Source organism: Pungitius pungitius, chromosome 1 (genome assembly GCF_949316345.1).
Source record: "Pungitius pungitius chromosome 1, fPunPun2.1, whole genome shotgun sequence".
Taxonomy (NCBI): domain Eukaryota; kingdom Metazoa; phylum Chordata; class Actinopteri; order Perciformes; family Gasterosteidae; genus Pungitius; species Pungitius pungitius.
In genome coordinates, this window is record NC_084900.1 from 7,044,447 (window position 1) to 7,056,987 (window position 12,541).

A 12,541-nucleotide genomic window follows, 5' to 3' on the forward strand; every position below is an offset into this window, starting at 1 on the left:
GATGGACGCGAGCGGAGGGAAGGCGAGTGGAAGGCGGCGGCGGCGAGGGGCGATTGCTGAAGAGCAGAGCTTGTCACGAGTGGATTTATGGCTCGGGAGGCGGGCGAATTGACGGGTGACACATAATCAGCCTCCTTATCGGAAGCCCCGCAAAACTGGATTGCATCCAGAGGCTTGTGATCCGTCCGGATTTGGCTAATGCCCCCCCCCCACTCCTCTCTCTCTCTCCCCCCAGGCCCTCTGGCTCTACGTTATCAGGGCCTGGCCTCGGCCTCTCTTCTCCTCTGACGTCTATCCCTCCACTTACTGCCTCCCGCCCACCGTCTGCATCCTTGACACGTTGTCGGGTGAAGAGCCAACTAAGGGTTTGCGGCCCGGTTCGGTGTGTCCACCTCTCTTCCTGCCTCATCCTCACCCCTACGGCACCAGTCCAGCCTCTCCCCGGCTTCTGGTTCCCCTCTTGCCATTGTTTGCTTAAATGCCACACTAAAGTTTCCACAAGATAAGTCACCAAGCGTCCTTCTTAAATCAGAATCAATTGTTTACAGTGTAGTTGGCAGAAATAGAACCGAACCTCTAATGTGTTACGGCTGTTGAAAACAACGAGACGAGTGTCTGTATAAAGAAATCTTTCCTTGTTTGCATTTCGTAACCCAGCTTGCCAGTTTTTGTCAGGGATGTTTATTGTTTCGGGACTAGAGTTACAAAAGCAGCAGCAGCTCAAGGAAGGAGTGAATCACGACTTCCACAGTGGTTTCGGGGGTTGAAATTGAACTATGCTATGACATAATGTTCCGGTTCACGCTCACCAGCTCTGCATTACTCCTTAAAGTCTCAGGAAGCAGACGGCAAAAGCCTTTTTTTGTAGTAGTGGTAGTATGTAATTGGAAGGACTGGCCAGGCTCCTGGAGAAAACTGGGCAATATAGTTGCTGTTTGAGAGGGTAGATCATCTGGACACTTTTTGTCCACTTCACTCACCCTTTACGTTTAACCGGCTCAACTGTACTATCTATCTGAGCCGAGCTCAGCCCAGTGAGGTCGGAGGTTTGAACGGGACGGCTAGAAAGGGGACCTTTGGGAGACAAAGGTACTGAAGGGGAAAGGTTTTTTTCATGGTTTGACCCGCTCAGGCACATTTATTAAAACACCGTAAACGATCAAAAGGCAGCGTGTGCAACAAACAGCTCATGGAGGCAATTCATGTACTTAAAGTAGTTCTCTTGTTCGGATGTGACCGAGTTCTGAAAACATTGTTTGCGGTCAGTGTGACAAACACTTGCCAAAGATAATATTATTTACAACTTTCACTGCCATCCATAGAACTCTTGAACTATTGAAATTTGTAGAACTAGAATAAGATAATCTTTTAGTCTGCTTCAGGATGGAAGTACTCCATTGACAGGTGTCCGTGCAACCACAAACACAAACAGGAACTACTGAAGGCTGTATTTGTTGCCTCCACATTGGTGTAAACGGGCACAAACACTGTGCAACTTGTAATAGCCAATAAACCATTGGTCTGTTAAATAACACAACACTACACACAACACCAACACATGAACCAGCCTGTCCCAGCTGAGCCTCAGAATCCTCAACTGAACTGCCAAAGCATAACCACAGGTCACAGCGTTGTACACACAGTTTAAGAATTGGGGATTTTGACAAGAGCCCGTTGCCAAGATTTGGAATTATTTATTCTTTCTGGTTAGTTTGCGAGGCTTATCTAACCGACTTTACTCTTCATTTGTCTTTTCCTCGGCTGGGCACTCCGTGTGCTACGAGCAAGACACAAATTAAGACCTTTAGTGCAGTCAGAAAGAACTAAAGTAATTTGAAATTGGATATTTGAAAATAACCAAGCCTGAACCAAGCCCACCGCTCTATGCATGCAACAAAATAGTCCAAACTTAATCCAAAGCCAATGCCTTCCGGGGCACTTTTAGCTGGTTTGTTAAATTGTCAGTGCGTATAGCTGACTATGCCAATCTCTACTCTAACCTTGATTCAAAGTGAGAAAATAACCAAATAAAATGACACGGCTCCGTGGCGGTTTGTGTTGGTACGCGCAATGCAGACAAAGCAACGAGACCGTTTGCTTTGCCTCAGAGCGGAAACAACGCAGTGTTGCCGGGCGACAAACATTTCCGATGATGCCTCGCTGAAAGGCCTCTCGTAACGTTCTTCTCTCAGCACTCTACGCCGATCGATCACTACGGTTTGCCTGTAGGTGTGAATGCGAACGCGACCCGGTTGTCTTTCACCAAGACCCTTTCTCTGGTGACCTGTCCAGGGAAGACCCTGATTGAATTTTACATGCACTGATGTGGCTTGTTATGGGAAGTCACATGACTTTCCTTGCATGATCATTGTTCTAGGATAGTATAGTGGCTGTTTAAAAGCCAGCCAGGCACAAATCTCTTGCTTTAAATAAGATGAACACAATGTAATATTCCAATGGGAGTTGGCATTCAGAATGACATAAAACAAAGCAAGCCAATGCTGACATAATACAATAAGCTCATTACACAGGAAATATTACATTTACATATAAATTGAGTTAAGTCACTGTTTAAGATTATTCCGTCTTATCGCTGGTGGTAAAAAAAAAGTTGGGAGTAAAACACTGTTGACATTGCATGAAAACAAGGACAAAAGAGTTATTCCTTTATAAAGCATCAGTATGCTTTACAGTAAGATGGTACATGCAGGGATAATGCTGATATTCATTAACCCTGTAAACTCTAGCAATATGAAAGGTCACTCAGCCACAGCTGGTATAACAGACATCTGTTCGTGTGGACCAAGGATCTCGTCTTTCAAAGAAAAAACATAATGATGATTGCAATCTGGGTTAGGAACGCATAAGCCCTCAATAGTCATTTCAATAATTAAAAGAGATTTTCTAACACAAACAGTCCCAATTGGGGAAAAACGTTTGCGGCCATGACTCTTCCCCCGATGCAACAGCTGGGTGACAAATAGTAGCATAAAAAGCATTTTAAGAAGATTGCAGTGTGTGTGTGTGTGTGTGTGTGAGAGAGAGAGAGAAAAAGAGGATCAGCAACATCAGTTTATTATTTGTGGAACTACATGAGGAAAACATTTACTTTGGCGAATTAGCTAAAAGACGATGGAACATGACTCACTTCAGTCCCCAGAAGGGATGTGGACCACTGTGGGCTCGCTACACAAAAGGGGCAAACGTAACACTCAAGGTGTCTGATTGACACCGTATGTGGCAAGAGTGATAAAACATGGTATTTCACATGCTTTGAGTGAGCTGCGAGGGAGAAACGGCACAGGGAGGTACTGTGGAACGGAGCCACCACACTGGGGTCGAGCGCTGGAGGGCATTCACGCTCTCAATGTTAACTATAGCCCCAATATATTTATTACAGAGAATCGGGGTTTGCCGCGAAGGAAGCGTATTTAGGTACAACCACAATGTGCTTCTTTAAAAAAGGAGCCTTTAGTTGGAGAGGAATATTGTTTGTAATTTTTTTAGAATGTAGCTACTTTTCCAGACTGTGTTGACGTTTGCCCGGGGCATAAAAATGATTGAATTCTGTTGTTTCAGGGTTGGAGGATAGGTTTTCATTTTGTTGAATGAGTGCCCCATGACAGTCATTACTTATCTCACAGCTCCATCCGATATTGATCACTTGGAGAGGTCAGGCTATCCGATATCCCTTTGTCTCAGACATCAACTTCGGCGAGGTTCTCCATCTCCTCCAGGTCAACCGGACTAAATCAAAATCGGCACGCATCACGTGCAGAGGCCCTTCGTGTCAAAACACAGTGGTATAGCGAGTATTGACTTACAATAAACACACTTAACTACTCGGCAAAAGCAAAGTGAAATCCAGCTCTTCACATGCAATGCCACACACAGTTAATCTACTTATGAATGTTTGATCGTGATCCGTGGGAACTGCCTGCATGAATGATAAATAACAGGTTTGTTCGGTTATTATAGAGCGGTCGAGATGTTTGTGTGGGTTGCTTGGCAAGTACGCCCTGAGGTCTGGAAGCTGCCATGGTATATGTGGTCAACAGGTCAGATGTCTCTGGCAGCTCCGTAGTATGACTGCTCCACTGCCCGCAGACCTCAAAGTGTAATCTTGAAACAAAAACAACGTTCTTTTTTTATTGTGTTTTTTTTAAAGGAGGGGAAATTGACCATTGGATTAAACCTTAACTCCCAAGGTTTTTTTTTTTTTTTTTTTTGTAGAGTCCCAACAAACTATTTTACCCACCCAGAATTCTGAATTAATTTTAAGCCATAAGTCTTTGCTACAAAAATCCAAAGTTTTAGGCGAAGAATCAAAAATAAGGATGTATAGTATTCTACATGTAAACAGCAATAACATGTATACGGAAACTTTTAGTACAAGTCTTTTGAAAAATGATAGTTTAAATAATTTAGACTGTACCCTAACAACTTAACTGAAAAATAACTAAAAATCTTGAGAAAACATTTATTTCCGTAGTTAATGTATGACAAATATGTTCTATATGAATATGTTTTTGGAATAACTATAGATATGGAAAATGTATGCAGCCAGACGTTACATTACTTTTTTGTAATAGTTCGGTTTTCTGAAATGTGCAAAATGGGGGAAACCACAGATTTGGCAACGGGCTAGTAGAAGCTGCTTCAAACGTCACTTTGAGTTCAAAATAAACAAACAATGTCCTTAGTGGGAAACTATGGTGATTTTCATAACTCATGCCTCATCTATACTTTTTCGGAAAGACTTACACAGAGCTGCAGCGCTGGCATGCGGAGCTCTTAATAGAGCTGTGAAGACGCGTCTCCTATAAAATGTTACTTTACACACACGCCAGACACACCGCAGACAGAAGTTTGATTTGACACCAGAGCCGAGGGATGGGTCTTCAAAGCAAGGACCTCACACACGCCGTTACTAAAACAACAACAACAACAACCGGATTAATTCTAGGCACAAAAGAAGAACCTCATCATCATCATCATCCAAGTCTTTCATATCTTGTTTCCCCAAGCTTTGAATCAGGTTTGGCCCCACTTATGGAACTACTGAATCACGCCTATCAAATCAATCAAAGACTGCCTGGCAAAAGGACCTTTTTAAACCGCGGGTCCAAATCAAAAAAAGACATTTCATGTAACACGCAACCCATCTCAGTGCATTCGTGTGAATGAGACGGCTCCGGTCGCACGAGATTAAATATGGAAGAAATCGGTCCAAAAACATTATTCAGAATGAACAACTTTCTCTGAAATCCATTAGTTGAGGGAAAAAAAAAAAATTCCAATTGGTGGTTTAAGACATTTTATTCCTCTGCGCAAACATTAGCAGCTTATTTTCTCAAAATAAAAAGACATTCCATCTACACACAAAGAACTAGCAGCATAGTGTTGCAGTGATGATTTCCCCCTCCCCCCCGGAGTGATACTCCACGTTACTACATTTAAGGACACTGGCTGATAGAAAAAACACGTCCAACACTAAATTGAGGTGAAAATAGGGAGCATGGGAAACGTCCTTTGTGACACCGCCACTCACAACGCGAGGGGAAGTGTTCTCTCGCTCTCAGAGCTTTGCAGCGTCGAGATGGATGCTTGCTGATCTACTTGATCCCATTTCTGCCAAACCAATATGAACTGGTTTTGATACTAGCTTAAGGAAATGGTAGTATCGAGGAGCCACCGAACACTACTAGAAGCTGGAGGTATGGCAAATGTCTCAGGACGTGTGGTGGTGGTTTCCATATACAGGTGGTTTTTGTATTGGGAAGGATGATTCAAACCCAACGGCATTACGGTTAAAACCTTGACCTTTTGACCCTTTTAGGCCCAGGATTATTCACAGGAAGAGTCCAGTGAAAAAACTTGACCTTTGGAAAGGACACATTACATTCACCTTCAACAAGTCTCTCACTCACTGTTTTTTTTTTGTCCCATTCAGCACAAACTCTTGAGATAATGTAATTGTTGGCGTCAGCCTCTGGAACCACATACAGACCTTCGGTTTCTACACACTAATCAGCTGGTGTTTGCCTGTCCCGCCTGACTAAAGACTAAAGAAAATAAAACTAAGGTGAGGGGACAAAACAGACTCCGCCAGAAAAGAATTTAATGATGCAACGCCAGGGAATCCCTCTATCAATTTTGGCCTTGTGCTGATTTGTGGTTTTTGGCAGCCTGACATGGTCATTAAACAGTGGCCAATGTTTACCACATAACCCCAACCCCCCCCCCCCCCCCCCAGGAAAACACACAAAGCCATGGTGGCCAATGGCAAGAATATCTTCCTAATGCTTACAGCAGATACTAAATATCAGAGGAACCCAACACCGCTTGCATAACCGCCACTTTGTAGAAAGTTGATGACGCCGTCCAGTGTGTCCAAGCAAGTTCCTTTTGGAGCAGAAGACAAGCAAAGAATTGACCCCTTCGGATAACTACGTGAGAAAGATTGAGCTGGAATTGTGCTCAACTGGCTCTTAGACTACTGCCCCTTCTGTGGTTAACCGACTGTGAAATGGCATCGCTGAAAAGGAGTATCTGCACTCACAAAACAGTCCCTGGAGTAAATAATTAGAAACTGATGCATATATGATATATACACGCAGATTATCATATAATTGCATATGATAATATGCATCATAATTACTATTCTATTACAACTAATTGTTACATTATAACTTGTTGAAATTAGGAGACCCTACAAGTCGAGACGCTGCTGATGAAACTTGGTCAACCGCTCTAACAAAGTGTGATGAAACATAGGTACCTCTAAAGCAATTAATTCTTCCTCCTACGGACGGTTGTGAGTTAATAGATTAAAGAAGTCTATGAGAATCCACGACAGTGCCACAAACATTAACATTTTTATTCTCCTCTCATCGCAAACAGCCCCAGGGAGACCCAACCATGCGTATTCTATTAACAAAAGGCACGCCCAGTACCCCCAAGTCTCCGTCTCAATTCATACACATCCACAAATCCCTCGGCAAAAGCTGTTTGTGTTCACTAGAGCCTGCAAGAGGGACAGACGGGAAAAAAAACAGAGACAAAGGCCAAAGAAGGAGAGAGAAGATGTAAAAAAAAAAAAAGAGACTCTCTTTGAAAACAGGACACAGCATGGCTGAGCTTCTTTACATCCAGATAAACACGGTGGTACCTGCAGGGGCTCCTTCTTCGGCCTGTAGCTCCAGAGAAGTGTCACACCAGGTCGGACAAACGCACAACCTCGTGGTGTGCGTTTCCTGAACGTCAGCCCTTCTGCTCACCGGCCTGGCCGCGAGGTCATGCTCAACGGAGGCATCGGTTTAAAAGGTGCTGGCAGCGACTCACAGTGCAACCATGAACACAACTGTGTTACATCAATGACGCACTACAGCCAGGTAATAAACATGTTAAAGGTTGAGCCAGAGAACAGGCCAAAGCATTTTATTGGGACATTTCATGAAAATAAAGATTTCAAAACGGACCTTTTCTGCTCAATATCTCTGAGATGTTATGACATTCAAAACGATAAACGAAGAGGCCCGTTTCTGCTCGTCTCGGACTGACAAAACGCACAGCGAGAATTAGCTTGGACGACCTGATAGTCCTACCAGGGGCAGAGTGTTTATTGTGCAGGATACAGGAAAGCTACGGCGATAGCCTCCCTTTATGTGCGCCCGCCACGTGCAAAGTCACCGTGTAAAAACCATCTGCAGTGGTGACATCTACACGGCTTTTTCAGGCCAAAAAGAAGAAGAAAAAAAAAGAAAGATAATGGGTGTGATTCATAAGGCAGCCGGTGAAGCAGGCAAGGATTAAAAAGCCTGACGCTCCGGTGGCAGGTTAAGCAGAGGGTGGTCGTGAATCCCAATTTCCATACAATTCGATAACACACAAAAAGATGCCATTCAGAGTTTAACTGACGTTTTGTGTTCATCAACCAGACAAAGATTATCATACCTTCGAAAAAAGGAAAACACTCCTTCCAATCGGATAGCTGGCTTACTTGAACACCTTTTTACGTTTGTTTTCACACTCAACATGGACAGCGGGGATCTTTTTCTTGTTCGATAGAAATTGAATTCATAGTTAATATCACAGCGGGTAACGAGTGGAGCCAAGCAGATTGGCTGGTGGTGAAAGTTGTTTGCCCAGCAGGCATGAAACACATCACTGACATTTGCCTCTGTTTGTTCGCATCAGGTCTCGAGCCTGCTGGAAGTGAGCCAGTCGGAATAGTAAAATGGTCTCTTTGAGGGCAAAGTTGAAGAACCAAATCACACTTAAAAGCGGGATTTCCTCAGGGACTGATGATATATGCATGTTCATGTAAAAGCCTTATTTGAAAGTGGTCTGGTGATATTCCACGCCAATAATTCGCTTGATTTTTATATGTTGACCCGAGCAGATTGGTGAATTCAATTACTAGATACATCAGTAAAATGATTGACTGTTGGCAGGCTTGGAAGAGGAACGTAATGGACTGTGGTACAGGCAGGAAAAGAAGTGTGAAATATAGTTAGTTTGGTATTAGATCGGTGTATTTTATGATCGCAAAAACATGAAAGTGCCCATTTGAGTTAGTTATAGAATCAGTGCAACAAGTTTACCGTTGCCATTTCTGAAGTCAACTTTCTTGGATTAGTATTGCAGTGGACTCAACTCTGATAGGGAAAGGTGTTTATCATGTAATGGTATCCACAGTGGAGCCACTGCCGGGCGCAGATAACAAGCTGCCGCCTTTTTCAGATCATTCCGGTTCCAGCAGTCATAATGGTTGGTGCCGTGATTGAAGATGGGGACGGTTCTGGGCCCTTCATCCGCTCTCCTTTGGAGGGACTCAAGTGATTCAAATGCTCAAATGGCATGTACACAAACACAATTGTGTTTGGACTTTTTCAAAAACTTCTGGATATAAATGTCTGTCTCTTATTTTTAACCTGCCAGTTGTGGAGTTTCATTTGGAAGTTTCCAAATGTCTGTTTTTTTTTGTTTTTTTTTTACTAAAAACAGCTAAAGCCCTTACAGAGGGTCAACTGAGATAAGAACTTAAGACAGCATATCCAGTGCCATCTTGTATATTACTGCAACAGCAGCTGTGGATTGAAACAAAGAAGGACAACACTGCCCCCTAGGTTTAGAAAATGTAATAATATCCAGAAGAAGAGAGCGAATGAGAGGGAGGCGAGGCCATTTCAAGTGTGGTCCCCTACCTGCAAAGGCCTATAGTAAGCTACTTCTGTATCTCAGTTGCACAAAGTGTTTCATTTATGTTGATTATTTGCCTTTTACTAACTTCATCCAACATTTAAATAACAAATTCTTATGTGGCAGTTTTTTATAGAAAAACATTATAAAGCATAACTACAAAACATACCGTGTGTTTATAGTTTAAACCCTTGGTACCAATTTGAACTCAGTCAAGCTCAACAGAACTGGAGCTACAGCCGTCTCCATCAAAGCCAACAGTTAGACAATCAATAGCCCTCGAATCCCCCCCCCCCCCCACCCCTCTTCTTTTCATTCCGTGCCTCATATGCAGCTCAAACTCGTTGCGCCTGGCTGTAGCTAATCTGGCTGCGAGCGGCGTGGGCGGCAGCGGGCAAGGGCACAAAGGGGCCGCTGGGTAAAAAAAACTGTGGGGAGACAACAGTGATTGACGGCTATAATTAGCCGGCAGAAGTCGTGCCGACGGAAGAAGGCCGAGGGGAGGAGCCGGGGTGTTTGGAGTGCGTCAAGTACACAAGCTGGCACAGTTTCACGCAGACAAGTGTCGCGCTGTACGAGCATACAATTTACACTCCCACCCTGCATTGGTACATGGAAGCCCTGAGAGGCAAATGACTTGAACATGGACATGGATGAACATGAGTGTGGGCGGAGTTTTGCCATGGTGAACTTTTGAAGAGATACTTCTTTGTGGAAATTTCCACCAATCAGCGCGCACACACACAGTTGATATGAATGAAGTCAAGTCATTGGGTGTCATGAGGGAATATATGCTCACATGTTAAACATTCATAGTCATAAGAGCAGTTGTCTGCAAAATTGTCTGGACATAACACTTTTCTTGTAAAAATAGGAACGCTTGACAGCAACATGCACTGAGCACTTCTAAACAAAATCATCTTAACTACATTAGCACAAAGTTAAGAAGTGGAGAGGCAGCAAGGCCATAATGGGCAACCCCGACAAGGCCTTGAAGCTACACAACTTCTAAACACGTTAATGGAGGTTTTGCACCCCGTCTCGCTCCTCTTGGCTCCTTTTATGTGGAATATCATGTCACTGTCAGCATGACCATTAAGGCAGAACGGTTGAGAGAGAGGGGTGCAACTTGCTGCCAAATGGTGCAGAGAAATGAGGATTCCATCAGGCCGACAGACCCCTCACTGGCTTTCTGAAAAGGTGTCATTTCCTTTAATTTGATTGTTTTTTTTTGTGGTCAATAATATGCTTTTATTGAGCCCACCTGTGGATCCTCCTTAGTCTTCCCTTTGGCAAATACGCTGATGTGTACCTGCATACATATCCTTTCAGGTAGCATTAGCTGCTATACTGAAAAAAAGATCAGAATTTAGATTGGGCATTGATGATGATGTTTTATACCAATTACAGGTCAGTACTGTGTACAAATCGAGTAAGTTTCCTACAAAGAAAAACTTAAATCGCTTAGCATATCACTCAAGGCGAGCGAGTTTATTTGTATAGATACATTATTGCCACTACATTGATCCAACTAGATCTCCTGTGCGTGGTTGCGCAAGATGGCATTACCGCGCCGTTCTAGTGGAGCACGGCATTTCCACACACTGTGATTGACATGTGCTCACTCTCTTGAGACCTTCTCTGTACACCGAGGAAATTAGAAAATGAAAACAGATTAGAGAAATGCCACAGGACTGCTTCCATCCACGGCAGATAAAATGGCCTCATATAGTGTGTCAATCCAGTCACATGTCAACCATCTCTACGTCACCATCTCCAGCTGCACGGCAGTCTCAAAAACTTTGCTTTGCTGCTACACCCCCAGATGTGATGGTTGAACTTGCTCCGTCTAGCCTGAGGCCCAAACGGCTGTGTTATTTGTCTTCCTCTGGAATTGTTCGCATACAAGTTAAGTTATTTGCTGTCAAGAAGGCACAAGGCTTGTCATAAACTGAAGATTTGTGGATCACCTTCAGCGGCTGCGCAGTTCTCCAAGCGGAATAGCTTTTTGCCTTTCCCACCGAGTTCGTTGCAGTCCAACTCAAAATCGGTTAAGATACTTTTCACCAACACGGGGGGCTAACCTGTGCACCGAGACGATCTGTGTACAATTTCAGAGACTCCGCTGATTCTCACTTGTGAACATAGCATGTTGGATTGGTCACATGATGAACTGTGTGTCGTATTGAAACTAAGCCCCGCCTTTTTTAAATTCCACCGTCATCTGTTAACGTGTGCATCATAGGGAAGCTGTTTGGGTCCCTAGCAACACTAAAGGCTAAAAAAAAGGAAATATTAAGCTTGGATTTATTTAATTAATTGTGCAACACACACAATCTCTGTAGTTTATGAGGCCAAGTCCTAATAAAGCTGTGTCTATTTTGATATCTGCATTTGATACAGCATGGTATTGTAGGAGGTTGGATATAATATTTGAATACAGCGCATCCCTAATGAATGGGAAAGTATCTAATGGTGCCCCTTAAACATTAAATCAACTGGAAATATTTTTATTGTTCTAACTTTTTTTGAGAGCGACTGAGTGCCTCTCTCTGAAACTTGCCTTAACTGTTGCATGTGGGAGCAATTTATATTCTGACAAAATGTCTTCTTCACGGATACGGTCTACTATCTCTCTTTTTCTGCCCTAAAAGCCGGCAATATTCTAACATTGTGCTGCTCTAAACCCACTGTTTACCAGCAGGTTTATTGCGGCAAGCCCTTAATTGCATTCATTATCTAAAGCTCCAGGTCTGGGCCAAGGTTGTGGAAAGAGATGGGGGATTTCCGTTATCTCTTGTTTATTCAAAAATATATATAATAATAACTGGCAGCATTGTAGATAATAGGTAATGAGCACATATTGTGAAAATAAATAATGAAAAACGAAAGGATTTCCTCTGCACTTTTATCATCTCTCATTTTCCACACAGAAAAGTAGTAAGGATGTGTAGGCCATCATGGCTTAAGAAATACTGGAAGTCTGGACAAAAGTTTCTTTTGTGAGGGGACACATAATGGAGTCCGCCCCCATCCCCTGAGGTAAAGGCGGTGATATAATTAAAAAGCAGGGCAGGAAATGGTCTGAATTTACCTAGCTAGAAAAGGAAAGCGGATATGCAATAGAATTGAGGTTGGGAGTTTTGTATACTGAACCCAAGTTTCCAATTTAAGGAAATTATATAAAGCTATGGGAAACACTGAATGAACTGAATGATTGGAAATAAGAACGCCGAGAGCATTTTACTCTGTGTTCCACAAAAGGTGCCAACGAGAAGTAACTTAACATGCTCATACTGTAGTTTTCAAAGTGACAGCAAATACAGGTACGAGATAA